Raw genomic sequence first — 20,697 nt, forward strand, 5'->3', positions numbered from 1 at the left:
GAAGGCACGAGTCGCCAAAATAACGACGATCGAGGAGTTGGACCTGGACAACAAATGCAGAAGTCCACCACCTAAAGCTGGATCCCCACGTAGAGACAAAGCGCTAGACCGACAAGTCGTCTTCAACAGCGAACGAGTCTCTCCCAGCATGGTCAACATGTTCGATAAAGTACGGACGGCCAAACCAATGGACCCGAAGGCCAATTTACTTCTCTACCCTACAACGGTAGTCCGACCTATCCGGCCAATCGAAGCCAGATCGACATCCGACCGACAAACGACACGGCCTGGATAAACATTCAGAACACGACTCACCAAACAAGGTGCTGAAGAAGGTGTTCGACTCGGACATATGCAATACGCTGATGTCTATGAACCGGAAATCAACAATGCATTCGTCGAATGGGAACTCCCACACAGAGTGGCGAAGACTTGGCCCCCCGACTCGGGAAGCAGCCAAAACCCCAATTCGAAGTTTTCGAGGCAACAGAGGTAGAAGTCGTCTGGACGTACCGGTATCCAAGGACCAGAAATTGATGTACCTAGGAGAATCCGACCCCAAACGAGACGGAGTCGAATTCATGGACGGTGTAACTAAGCATGACGGGAAACGATTCACCGTCATGGTGGCAAACCACACTCATCGCGAGGTGACCTTACGCAAAGGTGCCCCGATGGGTCGAGCCGAAGCATTTACAATGATGACGGACGACCAAAAAGTCGAAGAAGCACGAGTCAACACGGCTGAAGCCGAGCAGGAAGACGGGAATCCCAGAGGAGCGACGGAAGAATCATCGACTCCATGAACTTCGGTAAAAACTTAACCGACGAGCAACTAGCCAAACTGAAGGCCGTAGCATGGGATTACCGGACCGTATTTCCGACCTCGAAGAAACCTTACGGAGACGTCAAAGGGGTAACACATACCATTGACGTCCAGGGTGCACAGCCGATTAAGATGAATCCCACCAGGACAAGCTGGAAGGGACGTGAATTCATCCAGAAACACGTACAGGAGATGCTCGACCAAGGAGTCATCGAACCGTCATCGGCAGCATGGAGCTTCCCCGTCGTCTTAGCCGCGAAACGGAACGGAGACGGTACGGTAGGAACACGCTTCTGCATCAACTATATCAAGTTGAATGCAGTTACGAAAGAACAACTACCCACTACCGAACCCGGACGAGCTACTGGACCGATGTGCCGGAATGGAATACTACGGCAAGGTAGACTGTCAGTCCGGCTTTTGGCAAATCCCATGGATGAACAGTCCAGGACTACACGACCTTCGTAACACCCGAAGGCATGTGGCGATTTAACCGTATGCCGTTTGGAGTCTGCAACGGACCAGCAACTTTCCAAATGCATATGGACAAGATCACGGCATCAGCTCGGAAGAAGGGTGTGTTCGCCTACATTGACGATATCATCTTCTTCGGCAAAACGTTCGAAGACTTCCTTGAGGCTTTCCGAGCAACCCTCGAATGCCTCCGTGATGCTGGATTTACGGTCAAACCCTCCAAATGCGAGGTCGGAACGGACAGACTGCTGTTCCTGGGACATGTTCTTAGTAAAAACGGAGTCCAGACCGACGATGAGAAAGTGGCCTGTATCGCAGAACAAAGCTGCCCGAGAACTGAACGGCAACTTAGGTCGTTCCTCGGACTGGCCAACTACTACCGGAAATTCATCCGAGGATACGCTCAGAAAACTTCAAAAATGTACGAGCTCCTCCGGAAGGATAAGAATATCAAGCTCGATTGGACGGAAGCCCACACGGCTGAGTTCAACGACATTAAGAAGGCGCTAACCGAAGCACCTGTACTGGCGAAGTTCGACCCGACCAAGAAGACCGTCATCGAATGTGACGCAAGCGGAGCCGGACTTGGCGCGGTGATCTCACAAGACGATCATCCAATCGCCTACGCCAGCAGAGTCCTACGAGGACCGGAACTCAACTATGGAGTTACCGAATGGGAATGCTTGGCCGTGGTATGGGCCGTGCAGAAATTTAAGCACTTCATCGACCACGGACCATTCACCGTAAGGACGGATCATCGAGCACTGCAGAACCTGCTCCGATGCGAGTCAAACCGACCTGGCATCAACCCTCGACTAACGAGATGGGCACTGGCTTTACAAGGACGGGACATAACCATCGAGTATAAGCCAGGAGTTTTCTGCGACAATGCGGACGCCCTGTCGAGATGGCCACTCGAACGTAGTGACGACAAAGATCCACACGAAGAGTTGGACCAAGTCCCCAACTTCGAGGACTTCAAGGACGAAATCAAGGTCTGCACAATACGGACTCTTAGACGTCTGAAGGCAAATGCCTCAAGGAAAAGGAAGAAGGATCTGAAGGAACCACCGAAAATCCCCCTTCCACCGGTTCTACCCGGATGCAATGTCATAACCGACTGGGATGACTTGAGTACCACAGAGGTCCGAGTCATTAACATACCAGCACCGGAGACACCGGAACCGACCGTTCGAACCGTCAACACGGCGGAGGACGACGAGTTGGAAGTCGAAAAGACACTCCCACCTCCACCCGAACCGAACGTAGAACTTCGGAAAGCGCAGTTGCGAGACCCACAACTACGCAAAATCATTGATGAACTGGAACACCCAGAGAACCTTGACCATAAGTCGCAACATCTGGAACATTACCAGATGGCGCAAGGAGTCTTGTACAGACTGAAGACCATCAACACAAAGTTGGAACGGTGCTTCGTCGTACCACTCTTTATGCGTAATCAAATTATCCGATCACTCCACGATGGAAAAACCGGAAACCATTTCGGACGGGAGAAGACGATCGAAGCGCTGAAGCTGCGTTACTATTGGCCACGGATGAACACCGACGCCATCGCCTACATTGAGAAATGCCGACAGTGCATCATGACCAATAAGCAACGACGCCCACCACCTGGTAAACTCCAGAAGATGGAAGTCGGTGAAGCCTGGTACCGCATCTATGCGGACTTCAAAGGTCCTCTTCCTCGAACGGAGACGAAGGGATACCAGTATATCGCAGTGGTAACCGACCAGCTGACGAAGTTCACCGTAGCTCGGGCAACGAAGACGAACACCGCGAAGGAATTCGAACGGTTCTTCGTCAAAGACGTCCTTTTGAAGTACGGAATGCCGACCTTCATCCACTCGGACAGAGGGACACACTTCACAGCGAAGACGTTCGCTAAGGTCGCACGGATCTTCGGCATCCAACATACGCTTGGAACTGCCCATCATCCGGAAGCACAAGGACAAGTCGAACGGCAAATGCAAACGATTTGGGACGGGATAAGGAAGTTCTGCGATGTAAAAGACGGACACCGATGGCACAGAGCCTTGGATTACGTCGTCTGCGGAATGAACCGAGCCGTCCATGCCGCGACTAAGTTCTCACCGTTCTACATGCTATACGGTCGAGAAATGACCATGCCACAGGACATAGTGGCCGGAACGAATACACCGGAAACCTTTACGGATAAGGAACAATATATCCGACGGATAAAGGAACGACTTCAACGCTCGCACGAGATTGCTCGCATCAACATTGATGAAGCGTTCGAACGGAACGCCGAGCACTACAACAAAAAGTCGAATCCGACCTTCAAACCGAGGGATAAGGTAACGGTGGAATTCCCGACCAAGGACCCAGCTCGGAAGGAACGCTATGATGGAGTTTGGACGGTCATCAACTATGTTGGCCCAAACAACTTGCTCCTCCGATGCGAGGACGGACGTGAAGACACGGTAGCCGTCGACCGAGTTAAACATTGCCGAGTCGAGACAAGTCGACCAGCAACTCGGTCAACTGGCCCGGTAGCCGACCCGACAGAAGGGAAAGCTACTCGGAAGCCGAAAAAGAAAACGGAAGAAACCGTCGAAAATCCTTCGAATCCGACCAACGATGCGGATAAAACCGAACCGAAGGTGAAGAACAAGCGAGGTCGACCTCGGAAGAAACCTCCGACCGACTTCGAGACACCGGCACTGAAGGAACTTCAGAAGCAAGATGTGATAGCTGCCGACCCAGCACCGACCTCGGAGGAAGTCGACGAGCACAAAGCTCAGCCGACCACCGAGCAGCCGAAGAAGTCGGATGACAAGTCGGAAACGCCGGTCCAGCCAGCCAACCAACTAACAGAGGAACCGAAGTCGGCAATAAAGCCAGCTCGAAAAAAGAGGACGGTAAAGCAAACCGACCCGTCGGCACCGACCACAGAGGCCGTCGTAGCCGACTCGGCAGTCCAACCGACCAAGCCAAAGCGCAAGTATACAAAGCGGAAGGTCGACTTACCTAGTACATCGGCGCCGACCACGGTAGTCGTAGCAGCCGACCAGGCAGTCGAACCGACTAAGCCGAAGCGGAAATACGGAACAGCTAAGAAACCAAAGCTGACAGCACAACAGATGCTGGAAGAAACAGAAGTCGCTGAAGATGAAGCCCATAAGGAAATCCTTGAACGAATTACTGAAGGACGGGCGGACTCGGAGAAACCAGTCAAAACAGCAAAACCTAAGACACCCAAAACAGCAGTCACAACAGAACAGACTCAGTCATAGGGCCATAGGCGTAAAACTTAGAATAAGTTTTAGGTAGCTTAACAGTAGCCAGATATAGATGGACCTTTGGTGTCGAAATGGAACCTCTTCAGTTGACCGGAACATCTTCAGTTGAATGTACGGGAGTTGGTAGAATTCTAACGCGCCGTATTTCCTTTCCTTGACAGCAAGCGACAATGTCAGGCCGTCACCGACACGACCCACCTTCCAGCGGATCAAATAGCGGACGTAGTGGCAGCGGATCGAACCGATCACAGCCCTACCCGACTTCATACACGAGTCATCGCTCGACATCGCGATCGGATAATTCGCGGTCGGCCACACAGACGCCCTTACCGCAGGTAGATAACCCTAGTGCTAACTTAACAGCTAATGTGTTAGCAGGTCTTACGGTCGGGTCCCAACGTGGAGCGATACCGCCGCAGGTTTTGCCGCCGAACACAGCAGTCGATACCACAGGCTGCCTGTGGAACCTCGGTACTGGAACGAGTCAAACGACTCCGGTAACGGCAGCGGACCTACATGGTCAAATGCCACCGTATCAGTGGTCGGCACCGACAACAATAGTCGGACCGACCAGCTCGGCATCAACAATGATGACCGGAGCAGCTTACCCGTCACCGACAATGGTGTCAGGGATAGCGAACACGCCTGCAACGGTCTACATGGTGCCCACAATGGCGCCAGGGATGGCTAACATAGCCGGTCCGATCTACACGACGCCCACATTGGCGCCGAGTAGTTTCCCATACACTCCACCGGCGATGCGATTTGCATCAATTCCGCCAACGTCAGGAATGCCACCACCACAAATTGCGACGATTAACATGGTCAACCCGGATGGCACACTTTCGCCACCAAGGCCAATATTGCTTACGCCACCGACTTCGCCGACTCATCTTCGATCACCCGGACAACAAAGTTCCTGGATGGATCCGAATGCGACGACCCACTTAATGAACCGGCTGAATCAGCATAGAAGTCAGGTCGGAGGACAGAGCCAACAAATGCCTGTTTCGACGACGGCCACACAGGTCGTAACGTCGATGCCTCCACCTTTAGTCGTCGTCCAAGAAATTAACACCAACGGAAGGACCGACGAGGAACTCCGCCAACAAGCGAAATTGGCTCGTGCTCACATAGACACGATTAGCCACGCGTTGACGCAGACTTCGCAGATGGACCCAAGCCACGCCGATTATCGAGCGGCACTATTAAATCAGCTCTCTTATAATGAGACACGGCTGAACGAGGCTACCAAGACGCTCTATCAAAGGGAACAGCAATCCCTCCGAATCTGCCAGCAGGCAGTAGCTCGAAATGTGGCCCAGAGACTGGGAGACCCAGAACCAGACCTTTCTTCGATAACCACACAGGTTGTCGTACCGACGTCCCAGCCAACTCCGTCGACTTCGGAAGGCCAACAAGTGCCTGGCCGAACACCGTCGTTGGAGATCGGAAAACTCCGCGTCCAGAAGGAGGAGGCCATGAAGGAGGCAATTAAACTCAGAATGAGTTACTCAAAAATCCCCCATACATCGGAGAACTACTCGGCCGAGATGGGAAGGATAGGCCGAGAGGAACAACAACGTACCGATCAGGCCGCTCACCTGGAAAGGAAGATACGAGCCGAGGAACGGAACTTGCGCTCGTCCGGAGTCTCAGCACCGACCACACAGGCGGTGATTGATGAGGAAATCCGGTTAGCTCGGCTGGACGCTTTAGCGCAAAAACGCGACGAATACCTCCACAGGATCGACGAGGCGAAGCAACGCCTGCCCACACTCGATCCGACTAAGGAACATCATCATCGAATTTTCCAGAGCAATCTCGAACTGATTGACCACTGGACAAAGAAACACATGGAGCAGGAGAGTGAAATCCGAGCACTCCAACCGGTGACAACCCAACAAGCGGCCGTCCCAACGAGTCAACCCCAACCAATAATAGCGGTGAATGTAGGCTCGGATATGCCACCTATCATGGTCCCATTCCCATCGCTGAATCCGGTACAGCAAGTCCGACAAGGACCACCTGTAGAACCTCTCCCAACACTGCAGGAGCTAAGGGATCTTCTCCGGATGACTAACATAGTCATCGGGCGGATTGACGCGCTACTAGAAGATACTCCCAAAGGAACTCCGGAAGCCATCAACCTTAACGGCGACCGAGCAGCTATCGCAATGCACACACAGTGGTTGCGACCGTACTTGAACACCGGTATGCCGACGGAATTGGCCTTGCTGACAGCAATTAGTAACAGGATGAGGAATGCTCGCAACAGAGCCGAGCGACATCCCCCGTTGATTCAGAATTTGGAAGCGGCCGAACGGAGGTCGGACGCAGTGAGAGTACTTACACCGGAGCAGATCCAACCAATCCTCGTTAGGGGAGAACGACTCCTCGACCACTGGAGGATGACACCACAGACCCAGACGACTGTGGACGGGACAGCCACTAGAATCAGCGCCCTCCACACAAGTCTCCGGATAGCTGGACGACTCACAGCACCCGGATACCCGGCCACAGACGACCAGGCCGTACGGCTGAACCAACACGTTCGACGGATACAACAGATGATCCAGAGCGACCCACAAGGTGCCGAACAACAGGTTCCGTCCTATCACGTGATGACAGCTCAAATCGCAGCGGATGGTCAGCCGACAGAAGCTTGGAAGGCGATTCTCATAGGCAAACAGACCATTCAACACATCTACGACCACGCCTGGCCGGGAAGCCTCGACTTCAAGTTTAATAAGATTAACGATCTCATAACCGACATAAAGTCGGTTGAGGATCTGATGAAGTCTGGTACGCCTACCACAAAGGAGGATAAGAACCGACTTCGAGCAGCTATAGGCCGTATAGACAGGGCTGGTTGGTCAGAGAAGTTTCCGACCTCCAACACGGAAGGATCGATGACGATTCCGGGAGACATCAGGACTTCACCGATATCGTCACCACCGCCGGCAACCACACAGGTCGTCAGCGGGACATACTCACTAGACTCCCAGGTGCCTAACTCGGAACGCATCCGAAGATTGGCCGAAGTGAAAAAGGAGCGGGAGGATGTCATCGCCCAGTCGAACGAAACTAGGCAAAGGATGGCCACTCTCCCAACAGGGGAAGACAACCATCCCCAAGAGTTCCAAGCCTTGCTCGACCAGTACAAACAATTGTACAACTGGCACACCGATTTGGATAGACTTATCCAGTCGGAGGAACAGCAAGTCCACCTCGCAACAGCTCTAACGCCGACAACGACCACACAGGCCGTGACGTTGGCAACCTTGGCAAGCGATACGGTCATTGCCCAGGGCAGAATCGCCATACAGGAGGCAGAAGACGTTGTGAGACAGATTCAGCAACGTGCTGAGAAGGGACTCGAGCCGAACGCTCAGAAGATAAGCTCTGAATTCACCGCTCACATACAACTTGTGAGAAACCTGATACAACCAGGTGTGATCGAACCGGGAGTCCATTCCCAACTTGTCCAGAACGGCATAAATCAGCTGCGGGATTACAGCCGAAAGCAGCATCGACCAGCCGACTCCGACACGGAGACTTCGGACGCATTACCGTCGACCTCATCGGCCATGGAAATGCACTCGGCAATGCGGAAAAGCCGCAGGGAAAAGATGGCTGGAATAATAACCGACGGGTGGAATCTACTGGAACACCTCCAGCGATCCTTTGTCAACGAGACACCGTCCGATCCTGAAACTCTTAAAGTGGCGAGACAGAAAATGAACGACCTGATGGCCTACCTGAAAAAGGCGGACATCCTCATGGGTAAAAGTGAACCAACCGAGGCCGACGAACGGCAACTCAGGTCGGTAGTCGAACGGATCACAGAGATCCTCGACGCGGAACCGGCATACTCTAAGCGGATTCCGACTCCATCGCCACCTCGCCGAGCAGCACCGACTACGACAGCGGTGATGACTCTAGTCGGCACGACACCGATGGAGAACCCAATCGCCAACATGGACATAAACACCCAAGCGGGACAGGATTTAGCCGATATCTTCTTCCACCGACTTAGTGGAACCTTAACGGAACAAGAGGAAACCGACCTCACCCGGATCGACCGAGCATTACGACTCGAGTTGGATTGGGCCGATACTCTAGGCTCATGGGAAATTCCACCGCCAGGTCCGAACCGAGACCGGCTAGTCGAGGCACTTCAGTCGGTGATCGACTATGTCAAACAGTACTTGGCTAACCCGAACAAAGCGGGAGCACCAGTACCAGCTCGGGAGAGAACACCTTCCCCAGTCCCATCAGTTGGACTCGACGTCGAACTCCCATTCACCGAAGTAGTTGAACAAAAAGAAGTCAACATCGGCGAAGTCGAAGAACAATATCGAGAAGCGGTCGAAATTATGGAGAACCTCGGAAAACAACTCCGGGAGCTCGACCCTAACAATGCTACGGAGAAACAGATGCGTGACGCCTTGGACCAGCAGTATACTATCTGCTCAAGGCGGGTCGAAGATTTGTGGAAGGTCCTAGAAGCTAACCCACAAAGGGTTCAGCCGACCTCCACTCAGTCACAGCCGACTACTTCACAACAACCGCCCGAGCCCACAATGGCCGAACAGCGGGAAGAACTCGATCAGAGGTTGGCTCGTGCTAAGAAGATTGCTGCCGACTTACAACGACAAGTCGACAGTATGGACGGAACAGATCCGACCATCCGCAACATACGGATAGCAATCGGAGATCAACTTAAGATTTCCCAGATGCACGTCCAAGACATAGAGGCGGAGTACGACATGCTCCGACGCAAATGGATGACGGATAAGGCACGTCAGGAACGACTTGAGAGATACCGGAAGGAAACGCAACAAGGCGCATCCGGTTCGCAACAGCCGAACACTTCGAGTCAGCCGACCTCGACAGCAGCTCGGATTCAGCTCCAGCCGACCTCAACAACGGGTTTGGCTCAATCGAAACCGATGGAAATGGCCGACCGGCCCATGTCTCCGGCTACAGAAGCTCGGATCATGGAAGCCATACCGGACACGGACGAGTTGCCGAGTACGGTCGCGCCACATATAGTCAAACTGTTGACCCGAGTAGCGGAACTCATCACAGAGATGAGAGCCCGCAGAAATTTTGCGTCGACAACAGTCAGGAAGCAAACGACTTGAATCGAGACATCCTGGCCTGGGGAAATAACGCTCGGTTCATACGACGACTTTGTCATCCGGACGCCCCCCAAACGACCAGGACTCGACAACACCTTATCCGAACTACATCATGGTTGGAAACCAGGGTGAACGAGTACGAGGAGGAAAAGCAACGCGACGAAGAAGAGAAGTCGACCAGCGTGGCAACAAACGCCATGGCTGAAGGTCGGTCGTCTCGGATCACAAAGATCCAGACGGCTCGGAAACCGAGTTTCGACTCAGTCCGACTTCCACCTCCAGCCCCACCAGCCAAACCCGACCTTGAATGGATAAAAGCAGTCAACACACAGTTACTGCGAGCGGACGCTGTTATACTCGAACTCCGAAAGATGATGGACGAAACCGACCAACGGAGTCCACAGTACTGTCAGATCGACATTAACCTCGGACACTTGGAGAACAACACCAAGGAAGCCCGATTTATCCTTCGACCAACAACAGTGTGGTCAGCTAAGAATCAGGAACGGCTGCAAACATTGGTAGCCATGATTCAGTCCTTTGTAGACGACTTCTACAAACGGAAAGAAGCGGAAGGACAGAAGAAATCGAGGAGACCGCCATCCGCGAAAAAGCCAAAGGTACAATCGGTCAAACCGACACAGGTAGTTCCACCGGTGAGTCACCAAGACGAGCCGATGGACGAAGTACCGGTACCACCACTTGAAGGCGACGATGAACCGATGGATACGTCGGAGGAAGTCGGAACAACAGAAGTAATCCGACCTAAGCCCCTGGAACGACCTACAACGTTACCTGGGCTCTCACAAAGAGAACCACAGAGTGAACGAACACCTGATGGTCGACTTATCCTCCAACCAGGCGGATCGAACTCACCAAAGTTTGCACGGAAGCCAAAAACGACGGATAACGTCGAAGAGCATGGACCACGCAGGCGGCTCTTCCCGTCGAAGTCGCCATCACCAGTCCCAGTCAGGACCAAGGAACAACTCTTGGAAATCCTGAAGGCGACTCCGTCTTCCCTACCACCGGCCGAAGAGAAGCCGAGCCCGTCGCGGAAAGTGATGGGAGCAAAAGCCTTGTTTACTCCGGCCGTCCATAAGAAGCTAGTCGGCCAAGCCAAAACGCTGGACCTTCAACGGATACTCTATGAAGCACAACTTCAAGGAGGTATCCGAGATCGGACCATGACAGAAGAGCAACAGACTCAAATGGCCCAGAAGATCCATGCTACCATCCAGGATAGAGATAAAGTCCTGAGAAGGTTGGTTACTCTGAGATGCGGAAAGCAGGAGTTACGACAACTCCAGCTGGATACGAACATGATCCAGACGATTCAGCGGCTCCGCAACCCGAGCATCAACCCGGGCGCCTACACATTGGAAATTCAACCTCGGCCTGGAGAAGAGGTTACCGAGAAGATTCCGATAACAATGTCGGATAGCAGCGAAGATGAGGAGAACGCGGACAACATCGACTCCGACGACTCCATGCACCAGAAGGCAGCGGCACCTACGAAGGGATCTATACCGAAACGAGGTAGATCGCCGGTAAAGCAGATTTCGCCGACTCGATCAGCATCCCAGCCGACTAAGCTGCCAAGTCAACCGACGACTGAGAAACCACCTAGGTTCTCACCTCGGAACACCCCAACGAAACCAAAGAAAACCGAAGAAGCGATGGATACAACATCCCCTTCGGAAGCGCGAGTCGGAACCACGGTCGAAACGTCACCACAAAGGGACGAACCGACCTCCGTTCACTCTGGTCCACGTCTAACAATAGACGAGTCTCGAACGAACGAGTCGACGACCGAGTCGGGTAACATACCGACCAAACGGAGTACGGCCAAGGAGAAACCACCTCAAGACTCGTCGCGGGAATTTCATGACGACCTAGCCTTACAACATGTAAAGGACTTGACGAGGTTGGAACAGGACGTCTGCATCGACATGGCGTACCCAGAGGATAGGGAACTCTGGCATTCGCTGAGAATCCGACGTGCCAGTATAGTCGGAAACACCACGGAAGCTCGGCGTGACCACGACCGACTTACCGAGAAGATGGCCGACGTGATGAAACGAATGGGAGAACACTACCGAGCGGAAAGGAGTCGACCTAAAGCCCTACAAGAGGCTACGTCGACTCAGCGTAAAGTCACCGCCCCGGAACCCAAGTCGACTAAGAAGACGGTACAACCACCCGTCGTCAAAATGAAAGTTCCCCCTCCGATTAGACAACCTTCTGTCCAAATTGACGATGATCTTGACGCAAGGGTCATCAACTCGGCTAATTCCGCGAAATCCCACAAGGATAAACGGAAGGCTAAGAAGGAAGCAGCAAAACGGTCTGCCAAGCCGCAGCCGACGGAAACCCAAAAGAAACCAGTCAAGTCGGAAACCAAGGAGCCGGCCAAACCGAAGTCGGACTCCACGGTTAAGACGCCGAAGCCCAACCCGGCTAAGCGGCATAAGTCATCTGACGACTTGGATATTTCGGACGCCGGCCCACAAAGGACCGAGCAGAAGGAGAAGGCTCAAGAACCGCACGACAAGGAGGCGGTCGAACGGAAATTTAAGGAAGTCATGGAACGAACCGGCACAAAGCCGGCTAAGACTTCAGGAGGTCGGCTACGAAATCCACCAAAACCACCGACTCCGCCTGAACAATCTCAGCCTTCAACATCCAAGCAACAGTCTGATGTAGAATCCGACCAGGCCTCGGACATTGAAGATAAGGATTCAATCTCCGACCACGGAGATGGGGATCCCTATGAAGGATTTAAAGGCGACATGAAAGAAATGTTTAACCACGGAGCGGACACCGACGAATCCCAGTGGCCAGCTCCAGACGATGTACGCGAGCGTCTTCCGGACGAACAGCCGGAGGACCCGGTCGACACATTAATTCGCACAGTCCGCGTACATGTCGAAGTCGTCCGTAGTATTCGGAGTGCCAAGGAAAACGGCAGGGACATCTACCAATCCATGGTACGAGACTTGTCGAATAACATACAAGTCGAAGGCGAAACCGGAACGTGGTTAACGCATCAACTCATGATGCAAATCGTCGCCTGGACCCTCGATTACGGATTAGCAGTCGCCGTCCACCGACAATGGGGACGGATGGCCGAAATTATCCAACCGGACCTCATCAAATCACTTAAAAGTGCAGCAGCAAGAAATGCAGACGACACACCGACTAGAATTGCGCGATGTATCGGATACATCCGGAACCCCCGCGGATCGAATCTGGTCCAAATTGCCCGTGTATACAACGTGATGTACATGGACAAGAAGGGGAACATCGATGAAATTATCACGTATAGGATAGGCGAACGAATTGCCCTCCTGGTTGAGCAACATACCCTCCAGACGACTAACGCAGAACGCGACGTGCCAGTTCGGTATACCGTGCCAAACTTCATACCGGAACAACATCGGCGTGAATTTAACCTCCGGATGTCTTACGTCAACACAGACAAGCCTCCGGTGGGCACGGAACCGACCGAAGAATACAGTGAATCCAACGAACAACCGTCGGCTGATGCAGCCACTTTGCTGCATATAGCTCGTACGGCTGCACAGTCGTCACAAAAACGAGTACAAGCCTTAACCCGACCTCGAGCACCGCACGAACCGACAACATATGTCGGCACGGCATCGGCTCCGGCGGGACGAGCAAGCACAGCCAAACCAACTCGGAGTGCGAAGGGACGGTTCATACCGAAGGACGTACAGTCACTTCCACCGTCCTCGCCTATGGAAATTTCGCCGGAACCAGAAGACTCGACCCAACAGAAGGGAAAGTCGAAGTCGACTAAAACGAAGTCGACTAAGCCGGCTAAGAAAAAGGAACCGAAGTCATCCGAGCTGATCTCGTCATCCGAGGAAGAAACCGACGACGATGACGACGACGACGACGAAGATTTCCGAACACCCGGAAATGGATCGCCGAAGGATGACGACGACGACGACGATGGAAACGGTAAACCTCCACCACCGTCGAGCTCGGCACCTCAACAGCAGGCCGAACCGGAGATACCGGCTAAACAACCTGAAGAGAAGGATAGCGGCGACAAGGCCGACGACTCCAAGAGTAACGAAGACGATGGCGGAGTATACGTTCCTCGTCAGTACGGTAAACGAGTACCACTGACGCCCGACTCCGACCACCAGCCACTTCGTTCGGACTTTCATGAGGATATGATAGAAGTCCTACCAGACGATATTCCTCCACTGGTCAACGTTAGGTTGAAGTACACCGGCATAAAATCGGCTTCAAAACCCAAGCCGAGCGTCTCGGAATATGATGCGGGATGGATGTATACATTCGCCGCTCTGAAGGCCTTGGCTACACGTGGACCGAAGTTCGCCACACCAAGAATCGCCTTCAAACTCCTCCAACACTGGAAGGTAGACGAGACGGGCGATTGGCGACAGCTTAGCCAGAACAACGTGCGACACTATTGTGACCTAGGATACCATGCAGGGAAGTTGATACGTACATATACCAGCGGAAAGCGGATGTACTACGAGTTCCCACCGGCTAAGAAAGACCCGGCTCCTTCAACATATGAAGGATGGATACACGCCATCGAAGCGTGCATGGAAATGTCCTGGCACCCTGACGGACTTACCCGCGGAGAAATACTCCACCAACTTATAGCGCGGTTTGAGTTCCAGTGGACATCAACGGAACCACAGCTGGTCGATCCCAAATACAAGGCCAAACCGGACACGATTGCCGGACGGAAAAAGTACTCCCTGGACGACGAACTAGAATTCGTCATATCGAAGGCACTCTACCAACAACAATTTGCCACAAATACCGATAAAACCCAAGGCGGTCAACGGTTCATCGCCTTAAATCCATCAAATCATCGACACGGACATTTACCGAAGGAACGACCGACCTCGGCACAATCGACCGAGTTGGCCGACTCGCACCAAGCAAGTCGGCTTGGGTCGCCAGAAGCACCTACACGGGAATGAGGAAACGCAGAACGCGTTGGGAGAGAGGCATAACCGACCTCCTCCCAGTGACACCATACAGGCGTCATCGACCAACAGAAGTCGATTTACCTCATTGGACGACCACAAAGGCGTCCTGGACCAGTTCGAGAACCGACCTGGCCCGACCGTAGTAATCATAGGGTGTAAATTATAGGATGCAACCGAGAAACGGTTTGCTGACTTTTGTTTTGACAGACTCGTACGGAAGCCTTCACGGTGGACTGCCAACAGTGCATGGATAATGCGACGAGGGACAACAACAGAATGCCCTGCGCGCTGTGCATCGTATCCTTCACGAACGAACGAATTTCCGGCACCGGAGCGCAACACCGTGCTCAGGCGGCGGCACTTTACCTAAATGTTGTCGCTGGCAATTTGAGCGCATACCGGTACTTGGCCGGCAGAGAATACTTGATTAATCAACTGGAGTCATATGAACAGGACAATCTGGCTACAATTCAGCGACAACGAGCTCGCGACCCGAGATGGGAAGAAACTCGACCACCAGTCCTAACAAATAGGCTGTTCGAGTACCGCCAGATGTTGGACCTGCAACGTCAACTTGACGACCAGAAGAAGATAAAGGAGGTCGATAGGAAGATCGCCACAATGCGAGTCCATCCACCACCGACCGATCACGAACCGGAAATAAAGATTCGGGTACAGACACCCACACAGGGTCTCCCGACAGTCGGAGAATTAACTCCCACAATACGCGATGTCTTCGTCGGAGATCCGAACCGACCGATGACCGGCGCATCTATAACGATGATGATGAATATGCCGGACGGAACTCAACAGCCAGTCACCTTCACACCGGCAACTCAGGAACAGTTGATGGCAATCCCACACAGGGCAATGCCAGTGGTCACACAGGCCCGTCCAACTGTTTCTCAGCAGATTCCTCAACCCGGAATCCCTGGAAATCGCGCTCAACAGCAGCGCCGACCGAGCAAAAACCTTGCGGGACATGACCTTAGACACTGGATCGGCCCAGTTGACCTTCGAGACAGAATCGAAGCGCAACGAGCCGTTATCCATGAAGCAGGAAAAGAGCCAACCAGAGCTCCACCAGGGAAACGTACTGGATCTGGAGAAACAGGGATCGGACTTACGGTCGACTTAACAAATAAGTCGAAACGTAACGTCATCCCACCTGAACAACGGCCGGAAGCTCAACAAGCAGAACCACCGGCCGAAGTCCAAGCTGAACTGGCAGCTCAACAGGAGCAGATGGACGTCGACGTAGCCGACCAGATGGCACAACTGCCACAAGTGGAAGTGCCGATCCGAGAAGACCCTCGCTATGACCGAGCTCGACAACAAGGAATCGAGGTCGTCATGCCACACCCTATCGAAAGGACGAACCACATTATGAATGTCATGAATTACGAGGAACGGTACCGACCACAAATCTGGCGGATGGTAGAAAACCTTCGTCAATTCCTCGTCCGATCCGGATATCAGGCGCTGTTCGAACAACATCAGTGGCGGTCCGACTTCAACATGAATGCGCACACAGCGCCGAATGTTGAACACCCGTACACCAGATCGAATGCGTTGCCATCGATGACCGACCCGGTCTTGCTCAATGTACCATTGTACAGCCCGGACGGAACACGTGCGAGCCAACTAGGAGCTCGGGAATACTCCCATGACGAGTTGGAGAGTGTTGCCCAGTTCGTCATCACGGACGCACACCCAGCCTTTGTAATCACCGCGGCTCGGGCAGCACTGGATTTAACCCAGTATCTTCCGGAAGGAGAAGTTGACACGGCCCAGGACGGAGTCACGGCATTCCTGCGATTTATCTTCGCAGCTCGACTTGGCAATTATTACTGCCATTATACATTATACGGCTTGTACCAGAATGAGATGATACCAGCGGCTGTGGAGACCCTCGTAGCCCAACTCGGCACACCGATGAGAAGTGTTATCCTAGCTGTCTGGATGCGTGACTTGCTGTACACCCACGAACGGTATGCGACAAAGTATGCCTTTCGTGAGGACCACGTAGATCCCAGCGACGATGCAACCCGATTCATCAGCTGGTACCGCGAAAAGAAAACTTTGCCTAGCGGATTCAACTCGTCGCCCTACGAACCTTGGATGTCGGATGACATAGCACCCGGCGCACGACCGTTCGCGCTGCGGCTCCGCAAACAAGCGGCCAAGGAATCGAGGAAGAGCAGAGCGGAGCGCCCAGGCCAAGAAACAGATGAGACCGACGAGATGTCTCAACGGAGTGGCCCGGCGACTTGCAAACCAAGGGACCCCAATATACGGCCACATAACCGACCTGGCCCGGACGACGATGAAGAAGAAGATTACTTCGGCGGCGATAAACCCGTCGAAGTTCCACTCAGTTAAGATCGAGTTCCCACACTGGAACTCGATCCCCCATTGGAATAACTTTAAGGAGGCATTGCCGAGAAACGGCACGGTCGAGGACCGACCTTCCGACTGAGAAACAGTCCGGCTGAGAAACAGCACTGTCGAGAACCGACTTCGGAATGGATACTTCTCTTTAGTTCTTTTCTTTTTTGAAAATGACCAACCATGTACGCGGTGGACGTCAACGACGATTTTGCCAGAAGGTCGACTACACAAGTCAGCCGGATTCTTTGGTCGGACCCGGAAACGCGTGGTTAGACCCGGGTATTTCGGCTCTTTCACCGTACCGGTACGTCCCCCAAGGAATCCCCTGGAACGAACTGGGCAACCGACCCCAGTTCCCCAGCTTGGCAAAGACAGATCGTAACCACATCTGCTAACAAAGCAGATCGTCAACCACGTTCTGCGACCATCGGAGCCAACAGAAGCCCCAATCCGCGTTACATGGAGATTACTCCGGCCAACCGACTCCGGAGAAGAAACCGAGAGGATTACGCTAACATGGCGCGGAACACGTCGCTGCGCGCGTTCCACGCCATGTTTGCCAAGCACCCGTGGCCAACTTCGGAACCGGGTAGCCGAGCAGCCTTCACCATTGTAAACAGCGGAAATCCCTCGGCCGAGCCGCCAACAGTGCAGGAAGACTCGGATTGGACTAGGTACGGGAGCCGACCACAAAGGTCGACTTCGTACTTTGCCCATAACTTGGAGACATAATGGATACTGCTGCGCAAGTCGACCACAAAGGTCGGTTGTGCAAGCCGATCACAAAGATCGGTTTCGGAGACCCAAACAGCTCGAACCGCAACGATGCCGATCGTTAAAACCACGATTCGCTACCTTTAGACGACCACAAAGATCGACTGAGTATGGTAGCCGACCGACAGAAGTCGATTATGGAGAATGGATGGAAGCTGGCAGTAGTCACGTGATAATTCAACCGGATTCTCCGTTTGAATCCAGACCTACAGGCTCTGTACCTGGAGATCAACCGCAGTCTCCCCCGGACGACATCGGGTAAACCAGCCGATTCACCGGTGACCACGACTACGCGCGTCTCTGAACGTGCTGCCATTCCCTGAAGAGGAACAGCGACGGTGATTTGGATACTGGTGTACCAACGACTCCGCCGCGACCTGCTTCCCCATGTCTCCAATGGAACATCCTAGGCAGACCCAGTTAGAATACTTGATCTGCACCCCCTTAACGAACCCCGATGACGATGACCACCTGCCCGCAACAGTACCGGCCAGTCGGTCTTCGTCAGCGGCAAAGGAAAATTTCCCCGTGGACATGAGTCGTCTACCCCCAACAGAAGCGGCTAGGCGTCACAGGTTCGCGACAAAACAAAATGGAAGAATCAGATCTGACGACCCCAGGGACTTGCATGTGCATGAACTTTAAACCAAAGAGCTTGTCTTGTCAACCGGGGCCACAAAGACCCTTAGCGTTGTAAGCGAGCGCAGTGCATGATGAGACGCCAGCCAACCGGCCAACAGATGCCAAGAAATTCCTACCTCACAGGACTTGGCGACCCAGAAGCAAGCAATTCGGATTGACCGACCTCAACAGTAGCTCGGATCCGACCTGGAGTTCACGTCAGAGATCACAGAAGGAACGGAGTTGTGCTGCCGAACATCCCTCTGCCAGTCCGAACTGACCGAAGGATGTCCTGACACCAAGGACCCGGCCAACTGTAGCCGAACGCACAGAACTCCCAAAATGAGGTTGACAATTACCAGATGGAGGTCGGAAATAAGCGACAACAGCTCGGAAAACCAACCAGACATAGGAAATCGACCTCTCAGTGGAGGAACTTACTTTCCCGGCGGATAGATACAAAGTTTATCCGACCTGGGGAAGTCGGAAAATAGCCGACCTCCGAACTTGGACATGGATATCCGACCTCAAGCCGAGGTCGGAAGTGACCGTACAGAAGTACGACAACAAGTCGGCAAAGACATTCAGAAGTCGAGAACCGACCTCCTAACGGAAAAATCCGACCTTCGGACGGATGGAAACAAAGTTCATCCGACCCTCCGAAGTCGACCATAACCGACCACATGTCGGAAGTCGGCAACTTAGTCAACATGACGGACAGAAAGAACGATAGATATCTGCGGTGGACGAATTCGACCTGAAGGAACTTGTTTAGCCCCACATGGGCATGTTATTGCAGGTTAACCCTAGTCGACCACTGACGGATAGGATAACCGACCTCGACAGAAGGTCGGATAACAACGGAACAGATTGGATGGAAGTCGACTGGACACTTCCATCGCCGAAACTCATAAATTCCGACCGGACCTTCGAGCCAGTTCGACCCGGATTACTACAAACCAGGCTCGTGGTAGCAGATTGAACGGTTGTAACCGACCACTTTTGAACGGAACTGCTGTACATGACGACCACACAGGCCGCATGACTTACTTACAGCTTTCTCCGACCTGGACTTTAGCAATTCGGAACATAGCCGAATTCCCTTAGCCGCCGGTCGACTTACCGGTAGGCCGACCTTGGTCAAACCGACCTCGGTTCTATTCCCCATTCAGAGAGGATGCCTCGGCATTTGCAACCGCAACAGTGCCTCTCTATCCCGAACGGACGGATACGAGTCGGAAGTAAGTGTTTAACCGTGCTTATCCGACCTCGGTGAATTTAACCGGTTACGACGGGTAACCCGGGAACCGATGCCCCGGACCCAACTTACCGGATGAAAGTGGACAGGAGACCCCGTGGAGACTCAACTGCCCCGTGGACGTCATCCTAGTCGGAATAGGACCCCCGGACAGATTTTTGCATTTTTTTAGTATTTCTCCTAACAAACGGAATTGTATTTTTCTAGTTCGATCTCTTTAACAGATCTGTTTTTGTAACCCCTTTTGCTCACTGGAATTGTGATTAAACTTTATTTCATATTTTCTTTCGCGCTGTATACAACTTTCATTACACTTTTCTTTCACATTGTTCTCCGTTGCCAACAGAAGCAAGAAGCCAGCCAACAGAAGCAACACCGGTCCAACGAAACGCCCGAGCGGCTTCCGGATTTTTCGGCCGTGAGTGGCTTCCACTCATGGGTTCGGAAGTGAAGAAGGGACGGTCGACCAGACACCGGACTCCCACTGCCAGAGGACGCGTACCAGCGACCCCACATTGGGTCCGACTGGAGAGTTGTGCGGTACTGGTGCGGTACCGAGTCGGAGCATCCTTCGCAGGAGCTCGGATTCCCGCCCAGAGGCATGTCAGAGGCACATGACTGCGCCTGGTGCATACGGCCCACCACGGACGTACTTGCACCCATGCTTGCCATATCGCCTCTCTCGCTGTACGTACGTGTGCTGCTGCACTGCACTCATATCCGCTGAAGCGGATATATGCGGCGCACACACTGAGCATACTTGCTCTCTTGTCCCTCTCTCGCTGTATGACTCAGCGTACGCTCGCGTTGGATTGAGTCCAGTCTGCGCATCATCACACAGCTGATGGCACACAGCACGTGCTTGCCGCCAGTTGCTTCTTTCACGCCTTGACGAACGCTCAAGAGCCTTTCTAGCATTCAC

Source organism: Paramacrobiotus metropolitanus, unplaced genomic scaffold (genome assembly GCF_019649055.1).
Source record: "Paramacrobiotus metropolitanus isolate TYO unplaced genomic scaffold, Prichtersi_v1.0 Parri_scaffold0000183, whole genome shotgun sequence".
In the NCBI taxonomy this organism is placed as follows: Eukaryota; Metazoa; Tardigrada; class Eutardigrada; order Parachela; family Macrobiotidae; genus Paramacrobiotus; species Paramacrobiotus metropolitanus.